Genomic DNA, 11,380 nt, shown 5'->3' with positions numbered 1-11,380 from the left:
CACTCTAAGGAATCAGCCAAGGAGAAAGAAAGAGAGAGAGAGAAAGAAAGAAAAAAGAAAAACATGGGTACTGAAGCTCTGATGGAGCAAAGGTGCTTTAATGATTTCTCTGTGAGTATATAAAGGCTGTGGTACAAGAAATTTCTGTCAACAATGATAAAGATCAGAAAAACCAAATGTACAGAAACCGTTGCCAAGGAAACAAGGGATTAATAATAGTCACAAGGTCAGGAGACAATCCATATCTCAAGGAAAAGGGGGAAGAGACTAAGCAGTTTTGTTGTAAAGAGAATGTTTACTAAAGTAGACTCAAGCCTGTCTCACACAATGATCTTAGTTCCTGGGAACAGTGTGCTGTTCCGCTTACGAAGAAACAAAGGACCTGTGAGAAACAGCACATAGGAATCCTCCTATTAAGCATTCCCTGACAATTCCACCTTATTTATTTATAATATTTTTAAAAAGTGTTTTGACCATGAGAGTTTGTTTAGTTTCTATAATTTTGGCATGAAGGCAATGGTAGATGAGAAATATAATTGTTAAGACAATTATCAAAATTACAGTTTTAGACCCGATGCTGTGAGTAATGCTTTGAAACCATCTGTGTGGGCTTGTTCTCAGTTGTAAACATTATTATTGAAATGAACGGGAGTAACACAAAATCGAGTAGAATTCTAATCATATTTTAGCATCATTTGTTTTTGTAATCTGTTAATTGATCTCCAACCCATTTGATGGTTGTTTTTAGTTTTTGTATTTTCTCTTGAAAATCTTCATCTATTTGAGCCTGAGTGGTCCACATAGTATGGGCATTTTAAGTCCAATTTTGAATGAAATTACGTGTTTGAATTGAGGTTTGTAAAGCAACAATAGTGACAGCAGTGGTTTTGCAAATAGCTATTAATCCCGAAATGCCAAATATCAGCCATCCAATGAATCATTTAGATCACTGGAACAATTTAGTGAGCAACCGGGAAGCGAGTCCAGCCATGGGAGATCGAAGAACCAAAGGGAGTAATTTTTCAAGGAAATAGAGGAGTTAAGATAAGTACATAATTTACAATTTATGCAAGTTACAGAACGTAAAGTCTTACTGAATTGTAAATTTCTTATAGCTATAACAAAAGGAAGTGGAACATAGGCTTGTATAAAATATGATTGATTATAGCAAAAGAAATAATTGCTATGGCTATGACTAGTCCTTGTGAAATGTCCAATCCAATTCCCAAATTCCTTGGTGCTTGCAGTAAATTTCCAGATGTCCCATTGCTTAGGCCCAATCTGTTTATCAAGAATGATTCATGGACGAGGGGAGGCCATTCCACTGTCAAGCCATCCAAGAAGTCTCCTGTCATGGTAATGCTTTATAGTAGTATTGGTAACTTTTTATGCCATATGAGTAACATAATCACATATATTTCTGTTAATATCATCTAAGCAGTTAGATAAGCATATACCATGGGGTCCCCAATCGACAACTGTGTGATTAGCTATAAACATTAATTTTCCTGGTTTGGCCTGACATTTGTCCCAATGAGCAGGAATATATTTAAAGTTTTTATTGGTAAATCCTTTGCATAGTGTTCTTTGTTCTTTCTTTAACTCTTTCCTTAAAGTTTCAGTAGTTTAAACATGGTTCATGGACAAAGAAAGGGCAGTAAATAATCCAAGCAGCATGTGGAAGTTCCTTTTTGGAGGCAGGATGAAAGCCCATGTTTGCTGATTAACATTAATACATGATTTTGTTGGGCCAATGCATAAGGAAAGGATTTCATAGCCTAGAGAAATGTTAATTAGTTTTCTTTCTTTTTCAGGATGAGAGGGCCCCTCCAGGCTCCAAGGAGGGGGCATATGTGTTGAGTCATTACTGGATATGATTGGTCCTATATCTGTTCATTCTATAACCTATAATTAAAAAGAGGGGTTAGGTATATCAGCCCAATAAGTGTGATAAATTAAGTCAGCCTGAGCAGGGGAAGCAAAAGCAAGCAAAGCAAGCATAGTGAAGAAAAATATTTTCAGGATTCCGAGGCATTCCCTGTTGAGAAATTAGATTTTCAGTTTGATTAGTAAGGGTATTTATTTGTCCCCAAGTAGGGAGATCATGGAGAAGGCACTGGCAACCCACTCCAGTGTTCTTGCCTGGAGAATCCCTGGGAAGGGGGAGCCTGGTGGGCTTCTGTCTATGGGGGTCACACAGAGTCAGACACGACTGAAGTGACTTTGCAGCAGCAGCAGCAGCAGCAGGCAGATCGTAAGATCGATGACGTCAAGTGCGGTGTTTTTTGGAAATTTTTAAAGTCGCCATGGCTTGTATTGGAATTCCTTTCTCCTGAGGTTTTTGTTGTATCGTCTTTAGTCTGAATGCTAGGGCCCCCCTTAGGTTGAATCATCTGAAGAGGAAGTCATATGAGTTCGTTGGATCCATCTGGAGAAATAGAAGTATACCCCTTTCCCTGTAAGATTAGTTTCTTAGATTTCTATTGATTAGTTAGCTCGTCTAGATATCAAATGGACAAAGGAAGGAGGGTGTCTTTTAATGTTTTAAAATGGTTTTCTGCTTTTATCAAAATATCTCATTGTGGTAAGTTTAAAAAATTTAAAACAAATAAAACTATATTAACAATAGAAAGAAAGGAAACTGATAATGATAAAGACATTCTTAAGAAATATTTCAGTCCAAAAGAGAGAAAAAATTATCTAGAAATTTGCTTGGGGCTGGTATTTGGCTGTGGTTTTGAATTAATGGGTTGATTTTCTCTTCATACAGTATATACATTTTTCCTGATATAAAAAGAAATGGGATCTGACTGTGTTTTAAATGGTTTATGTTATTTGGGAGAAAGGATTAGGAGCAAGCACTCAAATATTTTTTCCTAAGTGAAATCATTGAAAAGTTGATGCAGAACAACTTGATAAATGAAATGTTGCTCATATCCAAATATATTTGACCTTGTCCTTGGAAAAACAATGAAGCCTGGAAGCTTTTGAATCTCTCTGTTCAGTGTGTCAAGGAAGATGATTATACTTTCAAGAGAAACCTGAAAAGAAGGTGAATATTTTGCATTTTTTATATTCTTAGGAACAAATAGCTTATTTGGGAAATGGTGTCTTTTTTATGTTGTTTTTATTTTGTAATATGAAACAGGCATTAAAGTTGATGTTATTTTGTTTTAAAAAGCTTACAGATTGGAAACAGAAATAAAGCTATAATAATAATAGTTATAAGCTTAAAGACTATGTTACATTAGAATCTAGTAAATTATGTTCTGGATAAGGAAGATAAAAGTGTTCCTGTGTATATCCCCTTATTTAATTTTTTATTTGCAGTTACAGTGTGTAATGTGTTTGTTTAATTATGTCTTGTGTTTGTGGATTATAAGAAATGTTTGTAATCTGTTTAATAGAGAATGACTGCAAAAATCGTTTGGATTGTTCAGAAATATAGGCAGGGTCATTGTCTGTTCTTATAGAATTAAGTGTTCTCACTATTGCCAAGCAAGCCAATGTTGCTGCTAAGTCACTTCAGTCGTGTCCGACTCTGTGTGACCCCATAGATGGAAGCCCACCAGGCTCCCCCTTCCTTGGGATTCTCCAGGCAAGAACACTGGAGTGGGTTGCCATTTCCTTCTCCAATGTGTGAAAGTGAAAAGTGAAGTAAAGTTGCTCAGTCGTGTCTGACTCTTAGCGACCCCACGGACTGCAGCCTACCAGGTTCCTCCATACATGGGATTTTCTAGGCAAGAGTACTGGAGTGGCTTGCCATATGCCGGGGTGATCAGAATGGTAGAGACTGAGGAACCTGATCAGATACTGAGGGTGATCAGACATCAAGGGTGAGAGGTTCTGCTTAAACTGACTGAGCAGGGTTCCTGCTAAAACTGGACATTATAAGGAAACATACAGATGAACTTCGGAGAAGGTTCAGTAACCTGACTAAAGTTTGGTCCAGCAAAGAATCTTTGTTGCCTTTCAGTTCAGTTCAGTTCAGTCGCTCAGTCATGTCCGACTCTCTGAGACCCCATGAATCACAGCACACCAGGCCTCCCTGTTCATCACCAACTCCTGGAGTTCACTCAAACTCATGTCCACAGAGTCGGTGATGCCATCCAGCCATCTCATTCTCTGTCGTCCCCTTCTCCTCCCGCCCCCAATAGATGGGTTATAACATGCTGTGTAGTTTCACTCTGGAGAAGTGTGGCCCATATTAAAGAAGAATTTGAATCAAATGAAACATGTAAGAAGGAAGAGGAAGAAAGTTCAGGGCAAAGAGTTATATTCATTTGTCATAAAATTTTCTTTCATTTGTCATAAACCTTTTTCATATTTTTGTATTCATCATTTTATTTGCCATTTCTTATATCTTTTTATTAAAATATATGTTTTACTTTCTTTAGCAACTATGAAGTGTCTTGTATGTTAGGATTTTATATTATCCAAAAACAAAGACATATATGGAGACATAGGCAATTTTAGATAGATAGGCCTAGTTTTCCGTTTGAAATTCAAAATATCTTTTTGTTTTATTTTTTATTTTATTTACTTATTTATTTATTTATTTGAGTTCTACCAGTTTGTTTATGTCTGGAGTCCTGGATAGAGTGGGCTGTGTATCCCAAGGACATGATAGTTTTTTTTTTTTTTAGGCCTGTTTTTGTTTCCCAGGCAGAATTGGAGCTCCAAAAAAAGTATTTTAACAAGTTAAACTTTTCTTAACTGCATGTGTCAAAAGAACCAGTTTTGCAATTTCAAACAGGATTTTATTTTAATCAGTTTTCTCTAGAGTCTAAAGAATATTATGGCCATTCAGTGTCAAAAATATAATTTCTCCTTTTTGTAGTTACAGTATATATATTATTAATGATATATGCATGAAGGAATTTCTGTCATATAGGAAGCAAAGCCTTGGCTATAAAATTTTGACAAATACTAGGATTGTTAAGCATACCTTGAGGTAACATAGTCTATTGAAACCTTTTATGAGCCCGATATGATTAGGATAAGGGAGAGAGAAAGTGAATCTCTCCCAGTCTAAAGAGTGTAAAGGTATATTAAAAAAAATTTTTGTAAATCAGTAATAATAATATGCCAATTTTGAGGAATAGTAATAGGTGCCGGGATCTCTAATTGTAACGTACCTATAGGTTTCATAGATGCATTAACTTTTCTAAGGTCTGTTAAAAGGCACCATTTGTTAGATTTCATTTTTTATAACAAAAATAGGACAGTTCCAAGAAGAGCAAGATTTCTCAATATGTTTCAATTCTGATTGTGTGTTTACAAGTTTTTTAGTAGCTTGTAATTTTTCTTTTGTAAGGGGCCATTGCTCTGTCCCAATAGGCTCGTCATATTCATCAGTTATTTTAATAATTGCTTTATTTGTTAATTGAGCATTGGTCCTGAGGAAAAACGTGGAATGTATATCTGAGTTTGCCATTGCATAAGTCTCTTTTATTAAATTAAGGGGTGCGTTTATCATACAAGGTCTTAATGTTGTAGGCTGGGCTTTTGGTCTTTCATGTGGGTAGATCTAAACATTCTGATAAATTTCTTGTACTTTGGTTTGAGAAATTCTTGCAATTTGGCAAGAGATCTTTTGTATAGGCTAGGATTTGGGTCATAAGTGTTTGGAAATAATAGTAATATTAGATCCAGTGTCAAGGAGACTAGAAAATCTTTTATTATTAATTTTGATATTTATATTTGGTCGGGCATATTCAGATACCAATGATGTCCAAAAGGATTGTTTATGATCTGTATTGCCGAAACTGTCTGTCCATACATTATTAGAGGAGTTAATAGAAATGGAAGGCAAAAGAAGTAACTGAGCAAATTTGTCCCCTTTTTGAATTACCATAGAATCTGAGATAACAACATAATTTGAATCTCTCCTTTATAATTGGAATCAATTATTCCAGGGTGAACAGTAATTCTTTTAGAAGCCAAATTAGATCAGCCAAATAAAAGAATGAAGATTTGTGGGGGCAGGGGTCCAAAAAGTCTGGTAAGTACTCTAGAAGAGACTGCTTAAGGGTAAAGGAAAAAATCATTTAGGGCTGGTATATTGACGGTAGCACTGTTGGATGTTGTGGGTTTGAGGGAAAAGATAGAATTTGCCCCTTGTTTTTGTGGTAGGGAACCTGGGGGGTTCCCTGTTTGGAGTTTCCCAGAATAGGTTTTCTATCAATATCAAGTTTAGATTTACGATCTTTGGCCCAATGCATTCCTCTATGGCACTGAGGGCAAATTGTTGGAGGTTTTTTATTAGCCTTCTTAGGGCGGTCCCTTTTAAAATGTTTTTTTTTTTTTTTAATTTTTATTGGAGGCTAATTATTTTACAATATTATATTGGTTGGTTTTGTCATACATTGACATGAATCTGCCCCGGTGTACATCAGTTCCCCCTCCCGAACCCCCCTCCCACCTCCCTCCTCCCCTTATCCTCCCTCTGGGTCATCCCTGCATACCAGCCCCAAGCATCCTGTAACATGCATCGACCCTTTTATCTCCACTTATAAAGCATCTTTCATTTCCCTTTCTAAAGGTAGCAGCCATTGTCTCAACTAGCATTTGCATCTTTTGAGTTTCTGATCCTAGATTGCAACAAACCTTCAAATAATAATAGTCCCAGTCTCATGAATTGGAGTGATAGCTCTTTAATATTCCTGATTTGCATTCTCATAAGCAAGTAATTTCTCTAGCTGTTTTTTGGTTTCTTCTCCGATTACAGTACAGGAAATAGCAGTTTCTAATCTAGCTAAAAAAAATAGAATAACTTTTATTAGGTCCTTGTAATATTTTAGTGTTCATTGGAAGGACTGATGCTAAGGCTGAAACTCCAATACCTTGGCCACTTCATGCGACGAGTTGACTCACTGGAAAAGAGTCTGATGCTGGGAGGGATTGGGGGTGGGAGGAGACGGGGACGACAGAGAATGAGATGGCTGGATGGTGTCACCAACTCGATGGACATGAGTTTGAGTGAACTCCGGGAGTTGGTGATGGACAGGGAGGCCTGGCGTGCTGTGATTCACAGGGTCACAAAGCGTCGGACACGACTGAGCGACTGAACTGAACTGAACTGAATATTTTAGTGTAACTACCTGTAGGCTCTCTTTGAGGAGCAATTCTATCCCAAGCTTCAAGGGCCAATGTTTTTAATTGCTCATGCAACAAGGGAGAACATTGTATTTGAGCTTCTATGGTATCAAATTGTCTGGAGCCAGTTAACATTTCATAAGTAATTTGGTTTTGGGAAGTGCCAGATCGAGCATTCTTGTTAGCATGATCTCTGTCTATATCATAAAACCACATTGTCCATTGAAGATACTCTCCCTGTTTAAGGAGAGCTTTTATTAAAGTTCACCAATCATAGGGAATAAAGTTTCCAATAGAAGATGCCACAACATTTAGAAGCTCTCTAGTAAAAGTGAATGCGGTCCATACATAGTTATAGCCTTTTTCATTTGTTGCATGTGAAAAAGATTAATGCCATCATATTGAGGAATTATGTGCCCTTGAGTGTCGGCATTTCTTAAAATTGGAAAAACGGAAAAATCATTAGCGTCAGAAAATTGTGATTGCAAAGCCAGTAATTCAAAGAGCCTCTGTTGCGGAGGAGAGCGAATACATGTGATTTTTTGCAAATATTAGTCTGTGTCAAGGACTTATCATAATTGTCCATAAAAGCATTGCCAGTTTTGGTGTCAAAAAATGCCTGAGGAGAGTCATTATCAGAATCATTAAGTTCTAACAAAGGAGAGACTTCTGAATTCATGCCTGCTGGCAGAAAAGGAACAATTGGAGCAGCCGGGGCAGGACTAGTAGGAAAATTTTGAAATATTTTATGTAGTTCTAATTGGGCCTTTTGTAAATTTTTATCGTCTAATTAATATTCATGCAACAAGTGTTTTGTCTATTGTCAAATATTAGGAGGGCTATAATTCACCTTGAGATGGCCAGAAATCAATTGGAATATTTTTTCCTTGCTTGGTGGCTGGTTCAACATTTTCTTTGACGTGGTGCCAAATTTCTAAATCAAAATTGCATTTATCAGAGAAGCAAGGACTACATTTAACCACTGTTTGAAAGCAAGCCTCTATTCATTGGCATGAAACCAAAAGTCCCTGAGCTTTAAACAAATGGTGAAGTAAAATAGAGAAATGATGGGGCTTTCCAGCCGTATAACACATGTCTTAGTACTTACCGACCTCATTAGGCCCCGATCTCAATAGGTCCTGATGTTTCTCTGGCCAAAATGCCACGTGTACCAGTGTCCGTGTTCTGGGCACCAATAGTTGGGGTCCTTTAATGGACTGAGACCTAGTGGTCCAGAGACGATGATAAGAAAGTGAAAGAGAGAAAGAGGCTGATATTCCCTAGTTTATGCAGAAAACCAATGAAGTCCTTGGCACAGGAGTAGCGTCTCCCATGAAGGCATCGGGCACTTTCTTGAGGGGGAGTGAAGGCACAGGGTGGCTTCTCGAGAGAGTCTTAGAAGCCCAGGCAGGAGAGTGGGCAAGACGAGTCTCTATGCTCTAAGGAATCAGCTGAGGAGAGAGAAAGAGAGAGAGAGAAAGAAAGATAAGGGGACCCAAGCTCTGATGGAGCAAAGGTGCTTTAATGATTTCTCTGTGAGTATATAAAGGCTGTGGTACAATAAATTTCTGTCAACAATGATAAAGATCAGAAAACCAAATGTACAGTAACCATTACCAAGGGAACAATGGATTAATAATAGTCACAAGGTCAGGAGACAATCCATATCTCAAGAAAGGGGATCGAGACTAAGCAGTTTTGTTGTAAAGAGAATGTTTACTAAAGTAGACTCAAGCCTGTTTCACACAATGATCTTAGTTCCTGGGAACAATGTGCTGTTCCGCTTAAGAAGACACAAAGGACCTGTGAGAAACAGCATGTAGGAATCCTCCTGTTAAAGATTCCCTGACAGGGTCCCATCTCTTGGGCCCCTCTGAGAAGGGCCTTATCAGGTTATTCTTTCTTATCCCACAGCTGCCAAAGTGCCAAGAATTTATTCATAGGTACATCACACTCAAGTTAAGAGGTGGCACCCTGACCAGTACTAAGGGACTTCATTTTATGTCTTTACTTTCTATGCTCTGACTTTGTACTTTTCAGATGGGCCTGATAATCTATGTGAGCCCACTTCTGCTGACTCCAAAAATCCTGGGTCTGCCGTTTGATCCTAAAGACAATGCCTTCCTGACCTGGGCTCACTCCTACACATTTCACAATTGGTCTAACTGCTGGGTCTCTGGAGCGCTCCCCTCTTCATCAGTGAAACAATTCCCATGGTGGACATCTCCACTTCAAAAATAAAACTTTCTCCAAGTCTGAGAATACCTTCGACAACAATCATATACGATGCCTCTTCTACATCTGATGACATCTAACAAACTTAAGATAGACTGATGTAACTATGGACATATATAACTTTTCATTTTGATTTTAACTTGGTTTAATGACTATTTTGAATTACGTCTGTAACTGTATAATGGGGTTTTCTAACCGTCTAAAAGTTTTTAATTTACAAATGGTTGTCCAAGCTCCTATGAGTGCCACAGCCTCCTTCAACTATTACGTGGGGCCAATGGATCAGAGACCCTCATATGAGGGTTAGGAAAATATGTTGTCTCGATAATTTAAGGACAATACCCCTTATCAGTTCAGAAGCAGTTATGGAATAAAAATGATGCTCCTTTCCCTTGGCAAAATAAGTCTCTTAAAAGAAAAGGGGGGAAAGAGAGAGTCATTTCCTAGGCAAGTTGATAAGAAGTCTAGAGGTCCCCAAGGAGAGAGGGATCTGGAATTCTCAAGAAGGAAGTAAAGACAAGCTTTTTTTGTCTCTCTACATTCCTTCAGTTCAGTTCAGTCACTCAGTCGTGTCCGACTCTTTGCGACCCCATGAATCACAGCACTCCAGGCCTCCCTGTCCATCACCAACTCCCAGAGTTCACTTAAACTCATGTCCATAGAGGCGGTGATGCCATCCAGCCATCTCATTCTCTGTCGTCCCCGTCTCCTCCTACCCCCAATCCCTCCCAGCATCAGAGTCTTTTCCAGTGAGTCAACTCTTCATATGAGGTGGCCAAAGTATTGGAATTTCAGCTTTAGCATCAGTCCTTCCAATGAACACCCTGGATTGATCTCCTTTAGAATGGACTGGTTGGATCCCCTTGCAGTCCAAGGGACTCTTAAGAATCTTCTCCAGCACCACAGTTCAAAAGCATCATTTCTTCGGCGATCAGCTTTCTTCACAGTCCAACTCTCACATCCATATGTGACCACGGGAAAAACCATAGCCTTGACTAGTTGGATCTTGGTTGGCAAAGTAATGTATCTGCTTTTTAATATGCTATCTAGGTTGGTCATAACTTTTCTTCCAAGGAGTAAGCATCTTTTAATTTCTTGGCTGCACTCACCACCTGTAGTGATTTTGGAGCCCTCCAAAATAAAGTCTGACACTGTTTCCACTGTTTTCCCATCTATTTCCCATGAAGTGATGGGACTAGGCCACGATCTTCGTTTTCTGAATGTTGAGCTTCAAGGCAAACTTTTCACTCTCCTCTTTCACTTTCATCAAGAGGTTTTTGAGTTCCTCTTCACTTTCTGCCATAAGGGTGGTGTCATCTGCATATATGAGGTTATTGATAATTCTCCCAGAAATCTTGATTCTAGCTTGTGCTTCTTCCAGCCCAGCGTTCCTCATGACGTACTCTAAATCAAATCCTTTATGATTATACAGTGGAAGTAAGAAATAGATTTAAGGGACTAGATCTGATAGAGTGCCTGATGAACTCTGAACGGAGGTTCATGACATTATACAGGAGACAGGGACCAAGACAATCCCCATGGAAAAGAATTGTAAAAAAGCAAAATGGCTGTCTGAGGAGGCCTTACAAATAGGTGTGAAAAGAAGAGAAGCAAAACGCAAAGGAGAAAAGGAAAGATGTAAGCATCTGAATGCAGAGTTCCAAAGAATAGCAAGGAGAGATAAGAAAGCCTTCCTCAGTGATCAATGCAAAGAAATAGAGGAAAACAACAGAATAGGAAAAAACAAGAGATCTCTTCAAGAAAATTAGAGATATCAAGGGAACATTTCATGCAAAGATGGGCTCGATAAAGAACAGAAATGGTATGGACCTAACAGAAGCAGAAGATATTGAGAAGAGGTGGCAAGAATACACAGAAGAACTGTACAAAAAATCTTCATGACCAAGATGAGCACAATGGCGTGATCACTCACCTAGAGCCAGACATCTTGGAATGTGAAGTCAAGTGGGCATTAGAGAGCATCACTATGAATAAAGCTAGTGGAGGTGATGGAATTCCAATTGAGCTTTTTCAAATCCTCAACAAT

Source organism: Moschus berezovskii, chromosome 21, assembly GCF_049115385.1.
Source record: "Moschus berezovskii isolate FMDL1 chromosome 21, NW_MosBer_1.0, whole genome shotgun sequence".
Lineage (NCBI taxonomy): Eukaryota > Metazoa > Chordata > Mammalia > Artiodactyla > Moschidae > Moschus > Moschus berezovskii.
The sequence above is the reverse complement of the archived record's forward strand: the minus strand, read 5'-3'. Positions refer to the sequence as shown.